A 20910-nucleotide genomic window follows, 5' to 3' on the forward strand; every position below is an offset into this window, starting at 1 on the left:
TATATGTAGATGCTGTGGAATGGCTAAATTAAACATGCATCACCTCATAGTTACCAATTTTGTGAACACTTAAAATTTAGTTTTAGCAATTTTTAAGTGCATAGTACGTTGTTATTAACTATAGTCACTGTATTGCATGATAGATCTCTTGAACTTATTCTTCCTAACTGAAATTCTGTATTATAGGAACAAAAGAGTATGATATTTTTCCTCCTCTATGATAAGGTCAAGGCTGACCTATCTATAACAAATATATACAGGTTAGCAGGAAAAGATCACAAACTTATTTCATCTATACAGGTTAGCAGGAAAAGATCACAAACTTATTTCATCAAAGTTTTACATGACACAGGAGCCTTACAGTGGCAACACAAAGACCCAGGAAAAGTTGTCAATTTTTATGTTTAGGTTTTGTGAGGAATGGACAGCCATGTAGACATGTCAATGGACAAACAGGTTTTGATCTAATGGTAAATAACTGTGTGGGGTAAACCCAGCAATATCTGTCTGTCTGATTCTTCTTGGACCCTCTGTGTTGTATTCCTTCCTCCTAGGTATGGGCAGGAGCCATTTAGTATGAAGGTATTCAAGGGAGAAGGGGTGAAAGTTACCTTTCTAGGTTTCCTGGTGTACTGCATGGGATAGGGGTTTTGGTTTCTATGGCTTACCTTGGGGAAGAGGAGTTTGGGTTGTTACAATTCCCTTCAAGGAGAAAAAGACGGGAGGGGAAAGGAGGGCCAGATAAAGTAAGAAACTTGCATCTGAGGCTTTTCAATCTTCAGGAAGTATTCAACACACCAGAACAACAAACCATACTTGAGGGAATCATGTTCTAAGCCCCAACAATATCCTTTGACCAATATCCCCCAAGCTCCACATTGCCCACCTAGGCCCCACCACTCTATTGTTTTATTTAGATTGTATTAGTGAGATTATGTGGTGTATCTCTCTGTGCCTGATTTCATTTAATGTTCTCCAACTTCACCCACATTGTCCCAAGTGACAAGACTGCCATTGTGTATGTATACCACATTTTCTTTATCCATTCATCTTTTGACAGATACATACACTGATTTCATATCACAAATCTTGTGAATAATATTACAGTGAACATGGAAATGCTAGTATCTCTTCAATGTAATTATTTGCTATCCTTTGGATATGTAGAGGAATTGCTAGACCATGTGGTTGTTATATATTGACTCTTTTTTTTTCTCCTTAATGTTAATTCAGAGTTTTAGCTTGGTATAGTACTCGGATAGTTGGTTGCATTGTTTATATGTAGATCTTTTTTTCCTCATATGGAAATGCATACTGCTGATTGTATATGTGTATATGTATATATATATATATATATATATATGTACACACACATATATATGTATATATGTGCACATGTATATGTATATATAACACAAAATACAATCTAAACAGCTATGCACAAGATACAAAATATTAGATTTATATATTGGATCCCAGGATGATTGATGGCGGGGGTGGTAAATGTTTGGCTAAGTGTCTTTGGTAAAGGAACCAGAACTTATCTAGCACAGTAAACACATCTGGTTTGAAGGGCAGCTGGATCATATGCAACATAGGCAGTGGTGCCTCAGAGATGGCAAAACTATTTTACATTAACCCCTCTAGGAGTACACAAGTACTCTCCAGCATCAGGACACAGCCTCAGAGTTTTATGAACCATTCCTATTTCTAACTTTAGGAAATTGATGTTTCTCCCAGGCCATATTAATATTATTGCTTTAATCACAGATCACATCAAAAGGATATCATGCACAACCTCCAACTAACATCCTGTTGTCACCCCGTGAAGTGGTATGACATTAGAAGACTTTAAAATTTCAGCTCTTTTGGATCTCCCAAGGTGCATCTGTACTCTTTAAATGGGCTTCTTCCTCAGGAGTCAGTCATCTTCACATTATTTGAGATTTCATTTTGTTCCAAGATGCAAGGAACACTAAGGAAGACAACAATGATTCTTTCGTTAGAAACCCTTAATCATGGTGGAAATTGGATGCATATGTCAGAGATTCTGCATTATACTTTCTGCCAGATCTTCCACAGATAGCCCAATGGCCCAGGATGTATAGCTTTGCAGTTTGATCACCTGTTAAAACTCAGTCATCTGTTGATGAACCTCTTTCTGCTGTTCTTTAGCTGCATCAGCACCTAAATCCAGGTGCAGAATTTTCAGGGCGATGCCAGCAACATTCACTCCACTCCATACAAGCACACTAGAGTATGCATACTCCCCAAGGACCTGCCCATGACAGTATAATGTATGAGCTCCCAGTATTTCTCCAATTCATCAAGAACTGGGTTGAATCCAGATTATAATCGCTTCTAATAACCTGGATTTTGGGTAAAGACACTTACTTTTCAAATATATAGATCTAGATATCCACTGAATTGGAAATAATAAACAACTTATAGTTTTGACTGTTTTACAACATTAGGAATAATGAATTTAAAGATGTTCGTATTCTGAACCAAATTCAGACTGCTTTCTTCCTTTACAGACATGCCCAATTGTGATAAAACTAGCTTGAAATTTGTAGTCACTTGACAGACTGCCAAAATCAGCAAAGACTAAGAAAAAGTCAGCCGACATTGAAGATTTGTCATCTCTCCCTTCAATTTGTTTTCCATGACTTCAAAAGAAAGTTTATTTACTAAGTCCTTCATTAAGAATCTAATGGCTGTACATATAATGAATACACCACAATAAAACCTCAACATTGTGTACATTTACAATACTGGGATTCTAATTATGATAAGATACACTCCTTGCTTGTATAAATATATCAAAATAGATTCTACTGTCATGTATAACTAAAAAGAACAAAAATAAAGAAGCTAATGTCACAGGCCAAGCCAACAGCACCAGCCCCAACAATTGTAATCTTATTCTTGGGCATTTGTTCTTCCATTAGAAGATGGTGCATCAGGCTCATCCTTGAAAGTCACCATACTATGGAACCACCATTTGACCCAGCTATTCCCCTTCTCGGTCTATTCCCCAAAGTCCTAATAAGAGCATGCTACAGAGACACTGCTACATCGATGTTCATAGCAGCACAATTCACGATAGCAAGATTGTGGAATCTGCCTAGATGCCCTTCAATACATGAATGGATAAAAAAAATGTGGCATTTATACACAATGGAGTATTACTCTGCATTAAAAAATGACAAAATCATAGAATTCGGAGGGAAATGGATGGCATTAGAGCAGATTATGCTAAGTGAAGCTAGTCAATCTTTAAAAAATAAATACCAAATGACCCCTTTGATATAAGGGGAGTAAACAAGAACAGGGTAGGGACGAAAGTTTGAGAAGAAGATTTACATTAAACAGGGATAAGAGGTGGAAGGGAAAGGGAGGGAGAAGGGAAACCGCATGGAAATGGAAGGCGATCCTCAGGGTTATACAAAATGACATATAAGAGGAAAGGAGGGGTAAGACAAGATAATACAAATCGAAGAAATGATTTACAGTAGAAGGGGTAGAGAGAGAAAAGGGGAGGGGAGGGGAGGGGAGGGGGGATAGTAGAGAATAGGACAGACAGCAGAATACATCAGACACTAGAAAGGCAATTTGTCAATCAATGGAAGGGTAACTGATGTGATACAGCAATCTGTATACGGGGTAAAATTGGGAGTTCATAACCTACTTGAATCAAACTGTGAAATATGATGTATTAAGAACTATGTAATGTTTTGAACGACCAACAATAAAAAAAAAAAAGTCACCATACTGGACTTGGAACCAAGAGCATGTTGACTAGTATGGGGGTGCATAGCAATTTCTTCTTTTTTTCTTTTTTTTGGGGGGGGATACCAGGGATTGAATGGGGCAATCAAGCACTAAGCCATATCCCCAGCCATATTTTGTATTTTATTTAGAGATAGGGTCTCACTGAGTTTCTTAGTGCCTTTCTTTGCTGAGGCCGACTTTGAACTTTTGATCCTCCTACCTCAGCCTCCTGTGCTGCTGGGATTACAGGTGTGTGCCACTGAGCCAGGTGGCAATTCCATTTTTTGAGGAAGCTCCATACTGTTTTCCTAATGGTTGCTCTAATTTACATTTCCATCTACAGCTATTCCCTTTTCTTCGCATCATCGCCAACACTTACATCTTGTTGAAAATAACCTTGCTGACAGGTGTGAGGGGACCTCGTATCAATGACCCTACTTGGAATCAATTTCTGTTTTAGTTAGCTTATGAATCACTGACCCGATATACAACAAGAACAACTTAGAGGAGGGAGCGTTTACTTGGGGCTCATGATTTCAGAAGTCTCAGTCCATAGATGGTTGACTCTGGATTCAAGGGGAGGCAGCACATATTGAGGAAGGGTCTGGCAAAGGAAAGCTGCTCAGCTCATGGTGGGGTCAGGAAGCTGAGAGAGAAAAAGGGGGCCACAAAGAAGACAAACCCAGGGCACACCCCCAGTGACAACCTGCAGCCAGGCCCACGTGCCAACAGTTCACACCCAGGTGGTACATTCTAACTGGGAAGGACTAAGGTACACTTCATAGACTAACAATTTGCACCTCTGAATATTCCTGCATTCACAGCACCTTTGGAGTGACACCTCATATCTAAACCTTACCAATTAGTAATGCGGGACATTTTTTCATGTACCTATTATATGGTTTATTTGTATTTATTTTGAGAAATGTTCAGGTCCTTTGACCATTTGAAAAAGCAGGTTATTCTCTCATTCTTGAGCTGTTGAAATTCCTGATCTATTTTGGATATTACCCCCTTACAGATGTACAGTTCACCAATGTTTTCTCCAATTCTATAGGTTACTCTTCAACTGTGAGGATCATTTCCTCTTTTGTTTAGAAGCTTTTGATGCAATCTTGTTCGTATGTGTTTGTACATTTTTGCTGGTGGGGGTGATATGACAGCAATGTGCTAGAGCTTTTGCCCTATGTTTTCTCCTACTAAAGGATTATGTCTTACATTTAAATCTTTAATCCATATGAGTTTATTTTGTTCATAGTATAAGGGTCTAATTTCATTCTTTTACATGTGGATATCCAGTTTTCCTAATATTCTTTGAACTTTTTTCTGCATTGTGTCTTCATAGCATCTTTGTCAAAAAATGAATTACCTGCAAATGCGTGGGTTTATTATTTCTTTTTACTTTCTATTCTTTTCCATTTTGTGTTTGTACCTGTGTTGTGCTGACCGATGGTATGCAGTTTTCATTCCTGTAGCTTTGCAGTAGATTTTGCTATCAGGTAGTGTGATGCCTCTAATTTGGGTCTTTTCGTTGAAGATTTCTTTGGCTTTATGGAGTCTTTTGTGGTTCCATATAAACTTTAGGATTTTTCCTATTTCTATGAAAAATGTTATTGGATTTCAATCAGAATTTTATCAAATCTGAAGGCTTCCTTGGGAAATATGAACAGTTTAGCAATGTTACTACCTGCAGTTCATAAACATGGAATATCTTTCCACCTTGTTACATGTTCTTCAGTTTTTTCATTAATGTTTTTAGTCTATAAATCTTCCACCTCCTTGTCCAAGTTTATTCCTAAGTATTTATTGTAGCTAATATAAATGGGATTATTTTCTTGGTTTCTTTTTTAGAAAATTCATTCTTAGTCTACAGAAATTTCAGATTTTTGGATGTTGATTTTGTATTTGAAAACTCTAGTGAAGTTTTTTTTATTGGTTTTAACAGTATTTTGGTTATACCTTTAGGGTGTGTGTGTACAATCTGTGTGTATGTATGCATATAATCATTTCATCTGGAAATAGATGCTTCAACTTCATTCTTTACCATTTGGATGCCTTTCCTTCCTTGTCTAGAAATTTCAGAACTATACTGAACGGAGTAGTAATAGTGAGCTTCCTTGGTTTGTTCGTAATTTGAGGGAGAAAACTTTTAACTATCTGGTGTAATGTTAGCTTGTGGGTTTATGATGTATGGTCTTCATTTTGTAACAGTACATTCCTCCTGTACATAATTTAGTTTTGTTCTGAAAATGAGTTAGCATTCTATCACTGTGACAAAATAACCAGATGCAAATTTAAAAGAGGAAAGATTTTGGTTCATTATTTCAGAGGTCTTAGTCCATGGTCTGCTGGCTCTGTTGGAAGCTTGGTCCTTAATGCAGCAATATTTGTTAGGGTTCATGTTTTTTCTTTTTTAATGTGTTCTTTTTAGTGATGTGTGATAGTAAAATCCATTTTGACATAATTATAAAAGCATGGAATATTTCTTGCTCTAATTCAGTCCCCAGGACTTCCCCTCTCCCCATCCTCTGCCCCCTTCCATTTACTCAACATAGGGCACCTATGTTGGCTCCATAGATTAGCTATTGTGAATTGTGCTGCTATAAACATTGATGTGGCTGTATCACTGTAATATGCTGATTTTATTTATTTATTCATTAATTCTAATTAGATATATATGACAGCAAAATGTATTTTGATTCATTGTACACAGTTACAGCACTTTTCATTTCTCTGGTTGTACGTGATATAGCGTCGCACCATATATGCAGTCATACATGTGTGTAGGGTAATGATTTCCATCTCATGCCACCATCTTTCCTGCCCCCATACCCCTCCTTCCCTGAGACCTGTCAAAGTTCCTCCATTTTTCCCATGCTCACACCCATTATGCATCAGCATCCACTTATCAGAGAGAATATTTGGCCTTTGGTTTTTTGGAATTGGCTTACTTTGCTTAGCATGATATTCTCCAACTCCATCCATTTACCTGCAAATGCCCTAACTTTATTCTCTTTTAATGGTGAGTAATATTCCATTATGTAAGTATACCACAGTTTCTTTATCCATTTATCTATTGAAGGACATGTAGGTTGCTTTCACAGTTGAGCTATTGTGAATTGAGCTGCTATGAATACTGACATGGCTGTGTTACTACAGTAAGCTGATTTTAAGTCCTTTGGATAAAAACAGAGGAGTGGGATAGCTGGGTCAAATGATGGTTCTATTCCAAGTTTTCTAAAGAATCTCCATACTGCTTTCCAGATTGATTGTACCAATTTGCAGTCTCACCAGTAATGTATGAGTGAGCCTTTTCTCCCACATCCTCACCAACACTTATTTTTGTTTGTATTCTTGATAATTGCCATTCTGACTGGCATAAGAAGAAATCTTAGAGTAGTTTTGATTTGCATTTCTCTAATTGCTAGAGATGTTGAACATTTTTTCATATATTTCTTGATCGATTGTATATCCTCTTCTGAGAAGTGTCTGTTCAGGTCCCTGGCCCATTTATTGATTGGGCTATTTGGTTTTTAGTTTTTTGAGTTCTTTATATACCCTAGAGAGTAGTGCTCTATCTGAATGCCTATGGCAAAAATTTGCTTCTAAAATGTAGGCTCTCCCTCTACCTCATATTGCTTCTTTTGCTGAGAAGAAGCTTTTTAGTTTAAATCCACCCTATTTATTGATTCTTGACTTTATTTCTTATGCTTTAGGAGTCTTGGTAAGGAAGTTGGGACCTAATATGACGTGATGAAGATTTGGGCCTACTTCTTCCTCTATTAGGCAAAGGATCTCTGGTCTAATTCCTAATCCACTTTGAGTTGAGTTTTGTGCATAGTGAGAGATAGAAGTTTAGTTTCATTTTGTTGCACATAGATTTCATTTTGTTGCACATAGAGGCTATCTTTTCTGCAGTGTATGTTTTTGTCGCCTTTGTCTCGTATGAGATAACTGTATTTATGTGAGTTTGTGTCTTCTATTCATACCATTGCTCTACATTTTTATTTTGGTGCCAATACCATGCCATTTTTGTTACCATGGCTTTGTAGGATAATTTAAGGTCTAGTATAGTGATGCCTCCTGCTTCACTCTTCTTTCTAAGGATTGCATTAGCTATTCTGGGTCTTATTTTTCCAAAGGAATTTTATGATTGCTTTTTCTATTTCTATAAGGAATGACACTGGGATTTTAATTGCAATTGCATTGAATCTGTATAGCACTTTGGGTAGTATGGCCATTTTGACAATATTAATTTTGTCTACCCAAGAGCATGGGAGATTTTTCCATCTTCTAAGGTCTTATTCAATTTCTTTAGGGTTCTGTGGTTTTCATTGTAGAGGTCTTTCATTTCTTTTGTTAGATTGAATCCCAAGTATTTTATTTATTTTGAATGGGGTAGTTTCCTAATTTCTCTTTCAGAGGATTTATCACTGATATATAGAAATGCTTTTGATTTATGTGATTTGATGTATTCTCTTGCTACTTTGCTGAATTCATTTATTCTAGAAGTTTCCTGGTGAAATTTTTTGAATCCTCTAAGTATAGAATCATGTGATCAGCAAATAGTGATAGTTTGAGTTCTTTTTTTTTTTCCTATTCATCTCTCTTTAATTTCTTTCATCTGTCTAATTGCCCTGGCTAGAGTTTCAAGAACTATGTTGAATAGAAGTGGTAAAAAAGGGCATCCCTGTCTTGTTTCAGTTTTTGGAGGAAATGCTTCCAATTTTTCTTCAATTAGAATGATGTTGGCCTTAGGTTTAGCATACATAGCTTTTACAATGCTGAGGTATGTTCCTACTATCCCTAGTTTTTCTAGTGTTTTGAACATGAAAGGATGCTGTATTTTGTCAAATGCTTTCTCTGCATCAGTTGATATAATCATGATTCTTATCTTTAAATCTACTGATGTGATGGATGACATTTATTGATTTCCATATGTTGAGCCAACCTTGCATCCCTGGAATGAACCCCACTTGATCATGGTACATTATTGTTTAAATAAGTTTTTGTATGCAATTTTTCATAATTTTATTGAATTTTGCATCTGTTTATCAGGGATATTGGTCTGAAATTTTCTTTCTTTGATATGTCTCTGCCTTGTTTTGGTATCAGGATGATACTAGCTTCATTGAATGAGTTTGAATGGATTCCCTTCTCTCCTATTTTATGGAATAATTTGAGGAGTATTGATATTAATTCTTCTTTATCTTGCAGAACTCGGCTATAATCCATCTGGTCTTGGGCTTTTCTTGGTTGTAGGCTTTTGATGGGACTTTCTAGTTCATTGCTTGAAGTTGATCTGTTTAAATTGTGTAGGTCCTTTGAGTTGATCGTACGCCTCTAGAAATTTGTGTCTTCGATGTTTTCTATCTTACTGGAGTATAAATTTTCAAAATAATTTCTAATTGTCTTCTGTATTTCAGTAATGTCTGTCATATTTCCTTTTCATCACAAATTTTAGTAATTTTTTAAAACATTTATTTTATAGTTGGACATAATACCTTTATTTCACTCATTTATTTTTTACGTGGTGCTGAGGATCAAACCCAGGGTCCCATGCGAGACGAGAGCTCTATCGCTGAGCCACAAACCCAGCCCACGAATTTTAGTAATTTGAACTTTCTCTCTTTTTTTTTTTAAAGAATTTTTTTAGTATTTATTTTTTAGTTCTCGGCAGACACAACATCTTTTTTTTGTATGTGCTGCTGAGGATCGAACCTGGGCCGCACGCATGCCAGGCGAGCGCGCTACCGCTTGAGCCACATCCCCAGCCCTCTCTCTTCTTTTCATTGGCTAAGGATTTGTTGATTTTATTTTTCTCATAAAACCAGCTTTTTGTTTTGTCATTTTTTTTGAATTGGGGTTTTTGTTTGTTTGAATTTTCTTCATTTCTGCCCCTATTTAAATTATTTCCCATCTTCTATTACTGTGGGTGTTGATTAGTTCTTTTTCTAGGGCTTTGAGATGTAACGTCAGGTCATTTACTTGTTGACTTTTCTTTTAATGAATGAGCTCACTGCAATGAACTTTCCTCTTAGCACTGCCTTCATAGTGCCCCAGAGATTTTGATAAGTTGTATCAGAGTTCTCATTTACCTCTAAGAATTTTTTTTTCTCTTCCCTCCTATTGTTGTTTATCTGTGGTCATTCAATAGTGTATTAGTCTCCAGGTGTTATAGTAGCTTCTATTTTTTTTATCATTGATTTCTAATTTCATTCCATTATGGCCAGATAGAATGCAGGGTACTATCTTTTTTTTTTTTTCCTAAGATTTGCCTGTGGCATTATATGTGGTCTATTTTGGAGAAGGATCCATGTGCTGATAACAAGAAAGTGTATCTGCTTGTTGATGGATGTATATATGTCTGTTAAGTCTAAATTACGTATTGTCTTATTTAGGTGTATAGTTTGTTTAGTTTTTGTTTGGAAGGTCTATTAAAGTCACCAATATTATTGTGTTGCAGTCTATTTGATTTGTAGTTGAGAAGGGTTTGTTTGATATACATAGATGCCCCATTGTTTGGGACGCAGATATTTATGGTTGTTATATCTTATTGATGTATGAATCCCATAAACAGTATGAAATGTTCTTCTTTATCCCTTTTCACTAGCTTTGGTTTGAAGTCTACTTTATCTGATAAAAGGATGGAAACCCCTGCTTGTTGAGGCAGTTTGTGCGAGTGGTATGTTTTTTCCCACTCTTTTACCTTCAGTCTGCCGATGTTTTTTCCTGTGAGAGGAGTCTCTTGAAGGCAGCATATTGTTGGGTCTTTTTTCTTTAATCCATTCTGTCTGTCTTTTAATTGATGAGGTTAGACCATTCACATTCAGGGTTATTATTGAAATCTGATTTGTATTTCCAGGCATTTTGGTTTATTTTTGGATTTTAACTTGATTTCTCCTTTGATTAGCCTTTCCTTTAGCATTGTTCCTCCTTTGCTGATTTTCATTGTTTTTCCTTTCCTCCTCCTGGAATATTTTGCTTTCTCACTGTAAATTCTTTTGTTTATCATGAAAGGTTTTTATTTTGTCATCAAATTTGAAGCTTAATTTTGCTGGATTTAAGATTCTTGGTTGGCATTTTTTTTTTTCAGAGCTTGGTTTATGTTGTTCCAGGATCTCCTGGCCTTGAGGGTTTGGGTTGAAAAATCTGCTGAGATTCGAATTGGTCTCCCCCTATATGTGATCTGATTCCTCTCTCTCTTGTGGCTTTTAGAATTCTATCCTTATTCTGTATGCTAAGTATTTTCATTATAATGTGCTTTGGTGTAGATCTGTTGTAATTTTGTATATTTGGTGTCCTGTAAGCCTCATGCATTTGATTTTCAAAATCATTCTTCATGTTTGGGAAATTTTCTGATATTATCTCATTGAAGAGATTGTGCATTCCTTTGGTTTGAATCTCTGTGCCTTCCTCTATCCCAATAAATATTAGATTTGATCTTTTGATGCTATCCCATAATTCTTGGATATTCTGTTAATGGTTTCTCACAATCTTTACTGTGTAGTCAACTTTATTTTCAAGATTATATATTTTGTCTTCATTATCTGATGTTTGTCTTCCAAATGATCTAGTCTGTTGGTGATGATTTCTATTGAGTTTTTCGTTTGGTTTATTGTTTCCTTTGTTTCAAGGATTTCTGATGTTTTTCCCCCCAGAATCTCTTTCTTGAAGTAATCTTTTGCTACCTGTATTTGCTCCCTTATCTCTTGGTGTGATCAATGGATGCCTGTATTTGCTCTTATGTCATTATTTAATTTACAGATCATTTTAATTGTGTACATTTTGAACTCCTCTGACATTTCCATCAACTGTGCTATAAATGGTTTCTATTATTGTAGTATCTTGGTTTATTTGGGGTACTGTCTTCCCCGACTTTTTTTTCCATGTTGTCTATGTGTATTCCTTTCTTGCCATGTGGATCTGAGGTATTAGTTTGTACCTATAATCTTGTAGTGTCCCTGCAGATTACCTTTACCCCACCTTGGTATTGGGCTTCCAGTCCCCAACTGGTGTCCCAAGATGGATTTGACCACTTTTAGAGATTGAAATGAAATGGTGGGCCTTAAGATAGCTTTGGGATGCCTGTTTGGAGATGCAGCTGCCTCAAGGCCCTGTCTATTGTCCCAAAGTAGAGGCTACTATGTGAGGAGGGCTATGGCAATGGCTTCAGTGTCCCAAGATGGAGGTGGCCTGGGATCCTGTGTGGGTTGGCAGATCAGTGGGGGGTGATCCTGGGCTCTGGAGTAGGTCTACAGTATGCTGCAGATGGAGCATACGGTATACTGGCTGTAAATTGAGGAGTGGAATAACTGGGTCAAATTCTGGTTTCATTCCTAATTTTGTTGAAAATCTCCATACTGCTCTCCAGAGTAGTTGTACCAATTTGCTGTCCCACCAGTATATGTATGAGTTTACCTTTTCTACCATATTCTTGATGATTGCCATTCTGGCTAGTGTGAGATGAAATTTCACTCTAGTTTTAATTTGCATTTCTCTAATTGCTGACCTTTCATATTCTTTTGAGAAGTGACTTCAGTTCCTTTTCCCATTTATTGATTGGGTTATTTGGTTGTTTATGTTAAATTTATTAAGTTCTTTGTATGTCCTGAATATTAATGCCCTATCTGAAGAACAGATGGCAAAGATTTTCTCCAATTCTGTAGTCTGTCTCTTCACTCTTTTTTTTTTTTATATATATATATATTTTTTTATTGTTGGTCGTTCAAAACATTACATAGTTCTTAATACATCATATTTCACAATTTGATTCAAGTGGGTTATGAACTCCCAATTATACCCCGTATACAGATTGCTGAATCACATCGGTTACCCTTCCATTGATTGACAAATTGCCTTTCTAGTGTCTGATGTATTCTGCTGTCTGTCCTATTCTCTACTATCCCCCCTCCCCTCCCCTCCCCTCCCCTTTTCTCTCTCTACCCCTTCTACTGTAAATCATTTCTTCGATTTGTATTATCTTGTCTTACCCCTCCTTTCCTCTTATATGTCCTTATGTATAATCCTGAGGATCGCCTTCCATTTCCATGCGATTTCCCTTCTCACTCCCTTTCCCTCCCACCTCTCATCCCTGTTTAATGTACATCTTCTTCTCAAGCTCTTCGTCCCTACCCTGTCCTTGTTTACTCCCCTTATATCAAAGGGGTCATTTGGTATTTGTTTTTTAAAGATTGACTAGCTTCACTTAGCATAATCTGCTCTAATGCCATCCATTTCCCTCCAAATTCTATGATTGTCATTTTTTAATGCAGAGTAATACTCCATTGTGTATAAATGCCACATTTTTTTTTTTATCCATTCATCTATTGAAGGGCATCTAGGCTGATTCCACAATCTTGCTATCGTGAATTGTGCTGCTATGAACATCGATGTAGCAGTGTCCCTGTAGCATGCTCTTATTAGGTCTTTAGGGAATAGACCGAGAAGGGGAATAGCTGGGTCAAATGGTGGTTCCATTCCCAGCTTTCCAAGAAATCTCCATACTGCTTTCCAAATTGGCTGCACCATTTTGCAGTCCCACCAGCAATGAACAAGAGTGCCCTTTTCCCCGCATCCTCTCCAGCACTTATTGTTGTTTGACTTCCTAATGGCTGCCAATCTTACTGGAGTGAGATGGTATCTTAGGGTAGTTTTGATTTGCATTTCTCTGACTGCTAGAGATGGTGAGCATTTTTTCATGTACTTATTGATTGATTGTATGTCCTCCTCTGAGAAGTGTCTGTTCAGGTCCTTGGCCCATTTATTGATTGGGTTATTTGTAATCTTATTGTCTAATTTTTTGAGTTCTTTGTATATTCTGGTTATTAGGGCTCTATCTGAAGTGTGTGGAGTAAAGATTTGTTCCCAGGATGTAGGCTCCCTGTTTATCTCTCTTATTGTTTCTTTTGCTGAGAAGAAACTTTTTAGTTTGAGTAAGTCCCATTTGTTGATTCTAGTTGTTAACTCTTGCGCTATGGGTGTCCTATTGAGGAATTTGGGGCCCGATCCCACAGTATGTAGATCATAACCAACTTATTTGCTGAAAGATGGGATATTTTTTGGAAATGATCAGATCATGAAGGCTCTAATATCATCAATGGATTCATTGATGGATTAATAGCTGAGTGGACTATTGGAAGGTAATGGAAATTAGGAGATAGGATCTAGTTAAAGGGAATAAGTCCTTAGTTGAGTGCCTTGTGGGACTATGTCTTTTCTTAGCCTCTCCCCACATCCTGGATGCCCTGAGCTAACTTTCTTCTGCTACAATTTTCTGCCTTGTTTCAGGCCCAAAGGAGTGGAGTTGACTGATCATGGACTGAAACCCAAGACTTGTCAGTGATAGAAAACTAACACATGAGATATCACATTTATTGATTTCATCTATTGAAATATGCTTCTATCTCAAGGATAAATCCTATTGTAACATAGTAAAACAAACTTCAAAGCCACATTAAAAGGATCATTTACTAGTCTTTTCTTGATGATTTTTACATCCAGAGATTCTGACTTGTTCATCAGGTTTTTTTTTTTTCTTAAAATGTCCTTGTCTGGCTTTCTTCCTATGGTCATGAATTCCTATCTGGTATAATATTAGTTCAACAAAGCTTAATTCCACCAACATCCTTTATGCAGGTATATTTTCAAATATATTCTCTAAGACTTACACCTCCAATAGTATATAATTATATGCATTGTACAAAATTACATCATTTTATGCCATTTTAATTCATTTAAGGGCAGAGAAGACAGAAATATGCATTCTTGCTCATATATAGAGAGCACTAGTAAGAATAATTATATATAACTGTCTGGTGTAACTTCCCTTCAATCTAAAGAAATTTTTTTTTTAATCTATTGTAGGGTAAGTGTTCTAGCATGAAATCTGTTTATTTGAAATGTCTTGTTTAACATTCTTTTTAAAGGTTTCTTTTGCTATATAATTCTTAGTTGACACATCTTGCTTTTTATTCCCCAGCACTTTGGAGGACAGAAGGCGGTGGGATGACATATTCATTGTTTTTAATGACATGTCAGCTGTTAAACTCTTTGTACATAATCAGTCAGTTTTCTCCAGTTTCCAAGATTCTGTTTTTGTTTCTGAGGTTAAGGACAGCAATGTGTATCTTCCAGAGTTGTGGCTGTGAGTTGTGGCAGAAGCCCCTGGTTTTCTGTTCATCTTCCTTGGAATACAACCTGGACTCTATGAATGTACTGGGACAATGTGATCAAGGCCCAGTATCTTTCATCTGCCATATCTGCAGTAGAGTTTTGCCCTGCAAATGGGGACTGGATAAAAGAGGAAATCCCCACCATTTCAGCCATTCTTGTCTTTAGTTTTTGCAAGATAAAATTGGAGGGGCAGGCAATAGAATTTTTTATTCCTCCTGCATGGAAATTATTGCCCTAAAGTGGGAGTCTGGTTATAAGAGAAACCTTTTTGGAAATACTAGTCCATCATTGAGATTCTATGATTCAGATTTCCACAAACTATCACAAATCATACTGATATTTAGCAGATTTTATTTGTTTTCTGTCATTTTTACTATACCTTTACGATGTTTCTAGGGAGTATAAATCATTGCATGTTTACTCTTCTTCATAATTTTATCACTTATGGTTACTTGGCTACAGATAAACTGTCAGGCTCCTTACACCACCATTCAGGAAGTGGTTCTACCTATTTTATGGAAAAACAGCCTGAAACAAACAAACAAAATCATCAAAATATGCTCAAGAATCAATAATAGAACATTGTGCTAAATATTTTACTCTTCCCTGTCCCCAGCAACCACTATACTTCTGTCACTTGTCCCACATAAAAGGGACACATAATGTATTTTTACATTGGTCTCATAAAATGAGATAGTAGAAAATACACAATTATTTGTGTAAAGAATGTTTTAATGGATAAAATTTATTATTTGATTTCTTTATTGGTCATAAGCTTATTCTAACTTTTTTTGAGTGAGATATTATTCAAGAAAGCTCAACACTGTGCCTGCTTTCTCTTATTCTATCAGGAGCTTGATATAATGCAGACTATGAAGTGTAAATGTTATTTTTCACTACACTATCAGATTCTAAATACCATCTTCTCACCATTCTCTATAGGCTCTTAATCTTGACATTCTACAGTAGATTTGTACAATCATCCCAAACTAATTTTACATCTTTTTTTTCTTTTTTGTTTCAATCTCATTACTCTCCCTGTGTGGCATTATGGGTAACTTTAATTTCTCAACTATGCCCAATAAAGGTTGACTAAGCTTACTGGTATTTTTTAAATCTTAAAAAAAATTTAAAATGAGCAGGTATAAAATCCAATTATTTTTACTACTTTTACTTTCAGAATGTCTAATTATATTGAATAGATGTTAGACCTTTGCATAGCTCTTCCAAAAAGTCTATGTATTTTGAAGACATTTAAAGAATTTTCATTTTGTAGTGAATAGTTCTCCCAAGATAATATATACATGGGTTGTCTTTCTTATAAAGCATATTTTATAACATTTTTAGATAAATATTATGAAGATGATTTTTCAGTTGACAATTTTGATCCCCTTTCCACTACATTTTCTCTCTGCAGTGTTTTTTTAATTTGTATTTTCACTAGGTTTCTGAAATCCCAGTTCATAACTAGAATTTATGGGTGTCCATGATATTAACTTTGTGTCAGGATTAAATAGGACAGTTCTCCTGTCAACATGTTAGTGAGTAGCACGGCTTGTGTGCTGATATCAATGTTTTTAAAGTATAAAATTTCATACATTAAAAATAGTCCCAGGTAATGGGCAATTGCAGCTATATTACTTCCCCGACCTTTGTCTCAGCTTAGGAGTATGTAACTTCACCTATCTGCCTTATTTTGAAGGGTGATCTTGGCTTAGTTCACTTATCATGTGGTCCACTATTATTCCTTACTAGAAAGGATTTTTAAAGGTCTGATGTTTTCTGTTATTAGTAACCACTTATAATGGTATGACTGGAATTTAAATAGATGGATTTTATGGTAGGTAAATTATACCTCAAATTATTGACATTTCAAATTCATACTTTAAAGTATATATTTGAGGTTTAAATAAATTTATAACATTCCCAAAGCCCTCAAAAGTTGCCTCATGCCTAACTACTGATCTCAGTCATTTAAAATGTTCAGTTTTAAGGGAATTGCATATACATGAAATCATTTAAATCTTTCTGGTATGAATTTTTTCATTTCACTAATGGTACTTTTGGTGATGTATCATTCTTTATTATGCATTTCATTGTATCATCTATCAGATTTTCTATCTTTACTCATTGATGGATATTTTGATCCTTTCTCTTTTGACCATTATTAATAATGCTAATATGAACATCTGTTATTCTCTTGGATAAATATCTAGGAATGGGATTGCTGGGCACTGTAGAAAGTACATAGTCAATTTAAGAAACTTTTAAACCATTTTCCTAAGTGTCTGTGCCATTTTATATTCCAATAACAATGAGGTTTCCTGTTTCTGTACATCCTTGCCAACATTTGTTATAGTATGTCTTTCATTATGCCCTTCCTAATGTGCATTAAATGGTATCATTAACTAATGATGTTGAGAATCTTTTCATATTATATATCTTCTTTGAAGTATCTATTCAACTCTCACCCATTTAAAAGATTGGATAGTCTTATTAATAAGGGCAATATCATCTTGATTGGGAGGTTTTTTATTTTTTCAAATAACATCATTTTTTCAAGCAAGATCATCCCTGCTATTTTCTTCTCTAGGAGAACTATCCTCTGCCCCCCCCCCAAAAAAAATACATTCACGGAAACTCTTGAATAACCCAAGTAGTGAATCCGAGTGTGTTCAGTAATAGGACATGATGATTTTTGCCAGTAATTTCTTTGTAAGCCCTTTACTTTTTATTCAATTTTGGAAGCAGAAATTTGGATAACAATAGTTTTCAAAGACAAACCTGAACTAATTTTAAGTTTACTGTAATTTTTTCTACCACTACTGGCAAGCTAATGAACCAGTGAGCTAACGGTTGATAAACAAAACTTTGTTAAAACTAATGTCAAATGGGAAATAGTGTTTAGGCAACATTGAATTTTTATCCAAATTAAGATTACTATTTGGAGTTGAAATCTCTTACTTGAATTCCCAAAACCCAGTTCATTGCTGATCATCATCCCCCTTTTTTTCTAATTCAGTGTTTTAAATGCATCCAAAGATGTACATCTTTTATCACAATTGAAAATATTCTAATTACCCTCAACAGAGACCTGTTCCCTTAGTCATCATCTGCAACCCTTCCCCAGTTACCCCAGGAAAGAAACCACTAATGTACTTTATTCTATGGATTTGCCTCTTCTGAGCATTTCATATAAGTGGAATTATACACTATGTGGTCCTCTTTGCCTGGCTAACTCATGGAGTTATCATGTTTTCAAAGTCTATCACATTGTAGCCTGTATAAGGGTTTTTTTTTTGGGGGGGGGACTGCAACATCTGCATTCATCAGTTAATGGGCATTTGAATTGTTTTCCCTTTTTATTTTGAATAGAGTTGTTATGGATAATCATGTGGTAGCTTTGGAGTAAATGTGCATTTTATTTTCTCTTGGGCCCTATGGTAACTACTAGAGGAATTGCTAAACTGTTTTCTAAAGTGGTTTGTACCATTTTACATCCCCACCAGCAGTGTGCGAAGGTTCCAGTTTAGCACATGTTAGACATATTTACCCAATTCTGTGGGTTATCTTTACAATTTGATAGGTTTTGCTTTCAAACAACACACTTTCTTCATTTTGCTGTCCAACTTATCTTTCTCTTATTGCTTACACATTTAGTATGTCTAAAAACATGTTTTATTCTAAGAATGTTGGTTTTTGCTCTTAGATTTGTTTCATCCAGTTTTAATTTCTTTATGTAAGGTAGATTAACTTTAGCATTTTGCTTGTGGATGTCCACTTGTCTTCTCACAATTTGAAAAGACTATTCTTTGTCGATTTAATATTAGCACCTTGTTGAAAATGAGTTGGCTGTAAATATGAAGTATTTCTGGGCTCTTCATTCTATTGATTTAAATTTCTTATTATGCTAGTATTGTCCTATCTTGATTACCAGGTCTGTCATTAATTTTGAAATCAGGAAATGTGAATCCTCAAAATCCTCTTTTGAAAGATGATTGTGCCAGTTATGGATTTCCTGTGACACTTGTGAATTTTAGGTGCATGTATGTATCCATTTCTACAAAGCATCCAATTGCAATTTTGGTGAGAGTTATGTTGAATTTGTAGATTTGTGTAGTGTTTCAACTTAACAAGATTGTATCTACTAATACATTTTGGGGGGGTAGGGGAGGGTTAACAAAGGGTACTTTACAACTGAGGTACATCTCCAGTCCCCTTAAAATTTTTTTTTGTAAGAAAGAGTTAGAGAGAATTTTAATATTTATTTTATAGTTTCCTGAGGATCGAACCCGGGCCACAAGCATGCCAGGTGAGCACGCTACCGCTGGAGCCACATCCCCAGCCTCCCTTAAATTTTGAGACAATCTAAGTTGCTGAGACCGGTATCAAACTTGTGATCTTCCTGCCTTAGCCTCAAAGTTGCTGGGATTACAACTCTACCCCTCAATGCCTGGCATTTCAGAGTATGTTTTATATTGCTTTCCAAATTTAATTCTTATATATTCTTTTATGCTATTACATATAGGAATGGATCATTAATTTCGTTTTTTAGTTTGCTTATTGCTACTATGTAGAAATACAACTTTGTAAATATTTCCCTTGGATCCTGGAAAATTATTGAACTTGTGAGTTCTAATAGCTTTCAGTTTATTCCTTAGGATTAACTTCAACTTCTTTTCTCACCTACTGTACTGTTTAGAATATCCAGTACACATTGAATAGAAACGATGAAAGATTTCCTTGTCCCTGGTCTAAGGGAGAAAGCCCCCAATCTTTCATCATTGGCTTAATGTTAGCTGTGGTTTTTCATAGATGCATTTTATTAAATTTAGGTTTTCCCTTCTATGTCTATTTTGTTTTGTGGGTTTTTTCATGGTACCATGTTGAGTTTTCAAAATATCTTTGCCTATTGAGATGATGATATTATTATGTTGATTTTCCTTATAAACTAAGTCAACAGAATGGATGCAAAGCATAGCTTATGATGCTGACTGAGAGCTTCTGAATTTAAAGAGTTGGTCAAGAAACAGATGATTTGCACCTCCTTCTTTATTCAAAGACATATACACACACACACATCTATATAATAAATAGAAGTGATGATGGCATTATTGTATTAATAGAATTTCTTCTAAGAAGTGGGGAAATTGTGGGAGGCTGAAAATATTTTAAGCATATAGATTTTTATATATTATTTACATATAAAATTGTTTCCAGCCTAAGAAACTTTTGTGAATACAGTAATGCCCTGGTCTTGTCATAACTTTTAGATCATACCTAGTGATATAAAGCATGGAGATGCAGTATGTGAATAGGTGATTATCAGCTTTATCCGTAAACCTGCAAACCATTATAATTAATTACATAGGGCAGCATTTTTCTGATCACAAAGATGAACACAATACATCCCTGCCTTAAAAGTTTAGAGTGAAGGACATAAAAAGCAAATAAGTATGATTGTGAATCATACTTCAAAAATGAATAAAATCTACTTTTAAAACTATACTTTCAAATAGGCAATTCATCTATAATGGAAAACAGTAGCTTAAATTCCTATTGAGACTTAAGGAGATGCAACTCAAGGACTTGAAGGGTGAGAGTAAACTGTTTCTACTTCCTTGCATAGACAGGTGCTGCTCAGCTGCATAAAATATGAGGAATAATTGCAGACTTTCTCTTTTTTCCATCTCCAGTCCCCATTTTCTGTTATATCTCAGATTCCAAATTTGGAAGAATCTTTTTGGTCATAGAATAAGAAGCTACTTTATGGTTCTTTGCTCATTCCTAGCCAAAATAAACCAAGGGAAAATTTATACTGCAAGTGTGCAGGATCAATAAAATCTGATTCCTAAATGCTGAGGGGGACTATAGCAGGCAAGGCAGTTCATACTGTCCTCTTCCCACGGGAATTCAGGCCCCCTGTGAACTATTCCAGGGTAAGACCCAGAACATTCCTCT

General features: G+C 35.6%; 1 pseudogene; it reads right to left on the minus strand.

The window, feature by feature from the left end:
* Positions 1-1760: 1760 nt before the first annotated feature.
* Positions 1761-2972, minus strand: LOC113184176 (L-lactate dehydrogenase A chain-like; annotated as a pseudogene).
* Positions 2973-20910: the final 17938 nt, after the last annotated feature.

This window comes from Urocitellus parryii, chromosome 7, assembly GCF_045843805.1.
Source record: "Urocitellus parryii isolate mUroPar1 chromosome 7, mUroPar1.hap1, whole genome shotgun sequence".
In the NCBI taxonomy this organism is placed as follows: domain Eukaryota; kingdom Metazoa; phylum Chordata; class Mammalia; order Rodentia; family Sciuridae; genus Urocitellus; species Urocitellus parryii.